Genomic DNA, 5,855 nt, shown 5'->3' on the forward strand with positions numbered 1-5,855 from the left:
AGGGCTGTGGCTTAATCACCTTAGGAATCTTCACCCTATCATAGTCAAGAAGACTCTAAGTTTATAAGCTAGATATCCCATGTTCCATTGTTTCTGAGTTGCCCAGTGAGAATTTTCCTGCCATGTGTGTTTCCTTCTTCCTCAACTACCTGTGAATTGTCCCTTCTCACTTCTGAAATCTGATACCCAGTTTGCTCCCCTCACCCCATCTTTTCTCTTTTGTCCAAAAATGTCATATTTACCCTATGTTGCTTTACTGTCTTTGGAATTTTCATGGATATATGAATTTCCCATGTACATATATTAAAAACCTGATTTCTCCTGTTAATCTGTCTCTGTTAATTTGATTATTAGCTCAGCTAGAAGAACTTAGAAAGTGGGAGGAAAGTATTAATTATTTTTTAGCCTCCCCACAAGCCATATATGGCCCATGGGCAGTAGTTTTCTAACCCCTGATCTAGTCTGTCATTTTTGGATAAGGAAAAGGAGCCCCAGTATGATGACATCAAATAAATGTCAAAGAGCTTGAATTTGAACAACTATAAATAGAAGCCAAATCTTCAGAATCCTAGATCAGTATGCTGACTTAATCTTTCATCACATATAAATCTTAAAACAAGTAAGACCTATGTTTAATGAGAAAATTATATCTGTTGAAATATTAATTCTAAAAAATAATTATTGAATGATTTCTATGTAATGGGAAATGTACTAAGTTGTTTATTAGGATTTTATCCCCACTAATTATCTTTAGAAAATGGCATATAATTACTCTTACTATGTAGATTAGAAATGAGAAAATGAGACACTGACATGTTTAATAAATGATCAAAGGTCCTACTTCAAGTAAGTGGTAGAGATAGATTTGACGCCATACAAATATATTGAGTTTGGAGACCAAATTTTAATACATTGTCTCCAGTATTGACTCTTTCATTTAGAAATAAAATTGAGAGACTCAATTATAAAATTTTAGAATATATAAGACAAACATAAATAATGAATATATATAATTAGATATTTTTAAAAAATTAATAAGAAAACACATAAAGTTAAAAGTAATGAAGACGAAATTTTTCTATGAAAATATAAATTATTTATACTGCCTTAAGGATTCACACACATGTATATGATATATATAATGATATGTATACATCTACTTTCATGTTTTTATATATACATAAAGACAGAGGAAAATAAAGATCTAAAACTACTTAGAAATTTAAAAGTATAGTTAAAATATGTTTAAAATAAATAATATGCAAATACCAGGTCAGATGGCATTTAGAAAAAATTCATAAAACATTCAAAGGAGATTATATAGAAACTCCTTTATGAACTGCTCTTAAGAATAGAAAAAGTAGAAAATATTTTACTCTCAATCATTTTATGAGACTAGTATATTTTTGGTACTAAAATTGAGAGACAGAGTAAAAGACAGGTCTTTAAATTAATCTCCCTTATTAACATATATTCAAAAATTTTAAACAAAATATTATCAAACTAAATCCATCTATTAAAAAATACCTTGTGATTATGTAACTATTATCTTACTAATGCAAAATTGATTCATTCTCAAGAAATCAATTATAGTAATTCACTTTATTAGTAGATTAACATGTACAACATATTACTGATTAAAAATCAAACATAAATCACCAAGAATGATACAGAAAAAAAGATTCTTAATACAATTCAACATGTATTCATAATGATAATCCTTAGCAAAAGAGAATAAAAGGGTATCCATATAAAAAGAATCTATCAAAAATTACTGGTAATGTCATACTTAATGGTAATTTTTTTTTAAAAAAACGATTCTTTCAAAGACAGGAAGAAAGTTGCTTTCTATTTCTGCTTCGGAAAGTATTTCAAGGGCTTCACTCATTAGTGCTAGGAAAAAAAAGTGAAGGAAATGAGAGGTAAAAATTTTCTGTTTCTTCTTGACTCAGTCTTGGAAGATTGTATGATTATAGAAATCTATTCATTATTTCTAGGCTGTCCAATTTGTTGGCATCTACTTGTTTATAGTATTCTCTTATGAATCTTTGTATTTCTATAGTGTTGGTTGTAATTTCTCTTTCATTTCTGATTTTGTTTATCTGGGCCCTCTTTTCCCTTGATGAGTCGGTTAAAAGTTTATCAATTTTGCTTATCTTTTCAAAGAAACAGTTAACGTTGATGCTTGAGAATGGTTCTCTACATACGTCTAAATATCTAATCTTATTTTAAAAATGCAAATTATATATGGGAAAACATTAATATGCTGAAATATGGATGGTAGGTATGTTTATGTTACAGCATACTGCTATTAAAACATTTATCATGCATATTAAGGTATATCATGTCAAACCCTATTTCTAATTTCTCACATTTGGAATCCCTCAGAAGAAAGGGAGTTAACCAGATGATATGTGATCCATTTCTCTACCATTACGGAGGAGATTCTTTTGGTCTTACTTGAGTAATTTCATTTTTTTGTTATTTTGTTATGCCAATTTAGGTTAATTCTTTTAGCAAAACGTACAGTTTATTAAAAAAATTAAGTTGATAATATGAAAATAAGATTTTATTTAGAATTAAAATCATAAATTGTTGTAGTTTTCATTGAGTTAACAGACTTATTTTTACCTAGTTTAAATAATTTTATTTGAACTCAGTCATAGTTTTAACAATAATACTGATTTTAATACAATTTATCATAGTTCATGATTTTTTTAAGTGCAATTAATGGTTCATAACAAAAGTTTATTTTCAATCTGATTTCTTGTTTCGGTCCTCTTTAAGATTTTGTCTCTCTGTATATCCCCCTATTGGTGCACCACTTCAATTAAAAAGAAATATATTAATATACCTCCTGCACACTCCCAGGTCCTGAGAAAACAAGAGCAATAAATATTCACTGAATGTGTACAATGTGCAAAGTACTATGCTAATGACACATAAGTTTTAACCTTCAGTTTCTCTTGCACATCAGGCATATTTAAAATTATTTTTATTGTCTGTGAGACACACAGCCAGTGAAAGGAAACCAATATTCAAACTCAGATCTGTCAGGAGCCAGCTATTAAGGGGTTGGTAGTGTTAATGATAAATGTGACAAATGTTATATCAGACCTGGTGGAAAAGTACTACCAAGGATATGCACTGTTTTTGCACAAACATCTTCCTTTGAAATAAATACATTGTGGGTCTCAATGATGATGTGTAACTTAAATATTTCACTTTATCTAGTGATGTTCAATATCTCGTTTACTGAATCAATGTTATTAAAGGAAAGAGTAAGTTTTAAGGTTTGGAGCATATAATAATTTAAAATCTCCTTAAGAAGGGGCACCTACGCTGGTATTAAATTCAGCTTTAATACCTGCTATCGGTAAAGACAAATAATGCACTGATAGTGAAAATGTCTTTCTTAACTTATGGAAATATGTTGAATATTCAATCATTTTCACTCATACATCAAGTGATATTAGAAAAGTTTTATTAGTACTAAATAATATTTCTGTTGGTTATTTTTTATAACCAGGAAAGCATTGCTTCCACTGCCCAAGGTGAGATTTTTGAGAAGTTTTTCTATATGCAATGGCATTCAGCAGAGTATTTATTATCAGTCTTTCTAAAAATGGCATATTTGTCTAATAGACAGTGAGAACATTTCACATTCCATTCCTTTTATTGACAATCTGCTATTACCTTTGATCATTTCTTTTGGAAAGAAACAAAATTCATTGTCAGAATAATAATGAAAATTCAAAGCATGAATAAAAATGAAAGTGACTAGACTTATAAATCAAATGTGGCAATTAAGTGTTTACTTAAGAGAGTAGAAACTCATATAAGGATACCTTTAAAATCGGTTCAAAAGTTTTAGCAATTCTTTGAAATCAGTTTTAAAGATAATATAAATATCTTTATGATAGAAAAGTATTATCGTTTAGAAGTATTTCATTTTTTTAAAGCACCCAATTATTGCTTGTTTTTAAAGCTACTATTGGTTCAAAATGTGTACTCTATCATAGTGCAAAAGGTAGTTTGAAAATCATTTTGTATAATTAAAATGTTATAATTGGTAAAACAAATGTATCTCCTCTCAAGAAAACTGCTTTAAAAAATATGATACCAGTTTTGAAATCATTGCTATAGTCTAATTTTTAACATTTATTTACCATATAGTAATAATTCATGAACTCTACCTTATTAAACATATAATAGAATTATCAGTGAAAAGTATATAAGGCTAAAATAGCTAATAAGTTCATGCTCAAGTTTTATGATTTTTGGAAAAAATTACAAAATAAATTTCTTTTGTAAATGATACTTAAAAGTAGTTCGAAATCAACTTTATCTCCAAAATGTGTGCTAAATATTTATTTTGTGTTATATGAATTTATTTTAATCTCCTCAATAAAAGGAAACACTTTCCAAGGATAAAAGTTTCACTAATACATCTTCAAAAATGAAACACTCATTAAAATTCTACACATCCTATGCATTCCTTAGAATAAATTATTTTTTGCACATTTGCATTGTGTATGAATCATTGCCTTAGGGGAAAAAGACAGCCTCGGGGCATAATGCCTGGGACAAAGACATATTCCCCAGAGGAGCACCATGGGAGGTTTGGTATCTGCTTTGACAAACAAAAATTACGTTAAATCACATAAATATTATATGTGTATATGTATGTATATTGCACATGTGAGAATATTCACTCATTCTTGCAGAATTTTATTTATCTCTACATTTTTTCTTACATCACTTCATTTTTAACTTTTCTAATATTTCTTTGATAAACAACTAGGTTTACTTGAGAATTCAGCTAAAAGCACAGATATTTTTTTCACCTTAATTTGAGTGTTATATATGATTTCCTCTCATAAGCTAGAAATCTGCCAGCTATCACAATTGTGACTTTGGCTCAATTAGTGTAGACCAAGTTCATTGCTGGAAAATATTTTTAAAGAAAAATATAAATTGAGTGCCCTCAGCGGTCCCCAGATTTGTCTCTTTCTTCAAAAGTGTTTGTACGGAACAGACCCAGGGATGCCCCTTTTGCAGCCTCGGATCACCCTCTAACCTCTTCTGGAACCATCAGAATTATCTTTGCCATCCTCTGACTCCAAGACCAGCCAACAAAGTTTTAGGAGTTTAACTTTTTATTGCCAAGCAAACATGGCCTCCCGAATTGGTCAGAATTATTCCACCCAAGAGGAAGCCAACATCAACCATGTGGTCAACATGCATCTGCGGGCCTCCTACACATACTTCTTCATGGGCTTCTATTTCCACCACAGGGATATGGCTCTAGAGGGTGTGGGCCACTTCTTCCATGAGTTGATCAAGGAGAAACATGAGAGCACTGAGCATCTCTTGAAGATGCAAAACCAGCACGGCAGCCACGCCCTCCTCCAGGATGTGCAGAAGCCATCCCAAAACAAGTGGGGTAAAACTCAGGATGCCATAAAAGCTGCCATGGTCAGAAAGAAGAACCTGAACCAGGCCCTTTTGGATCTGTGTGCCCTAGGTTCTACCCATGCAGATTCCCATCTTTGTGACTTTCTAGAGAGCCATTTCTTAGATGAAGAGGTGAAACTAACTCATCAAGAAGATGGGCGACCACCTGACTAAACCCCTCAGGCTGCAAGTCCCCAGGCTGAACCTCTCTTTGAAAAGTTTACCCTCAAGCATGTATAGAAACCTTTGAGGGCCTCTCTGCATGCCCCTGGTGTTGGTGGGCTTCTGTCTGAGCCTCTCCGTGCAACTACCAGGCAGCCTTTTAAACCACAGCGAAGGCCTCTCCCAGGACATGGACCAAATGAAAACAATAAAGTTTTTACAGCAGCTAAAAAACA

At 31.5% G+C, this 5,855-nt stretch overlaps 1 pseudogene; it reads left to right on the forward strand.

Annotated features, from left to right (window-relative positions):
• Positions 1–5,175: 5,175 nt before the first annotated feature.
• Positions 5,176–5,631, forward strand: LOC102886477 (annotated as a pseudogene).
• The last annotated feature ends 224 nt before the right edge of the window (positions 5,632–5,855 follow it).

The sequence above is a fragment of the Pteropus alecto genome, unplaced genomic scaffold (genome assembly GCF_000325575.1).
Source record: "Pteropus alecto unplaced genomic scaffold, ASM32557v1 scaffold81, whole genome shotgun sequence".
Classification (NCBI taxonomy): Eukaryota; Metazoa; Chordata; class Mammalia; order Chiroptera; family Pteropodidae; genus Pteropus; species Pteropus alecto.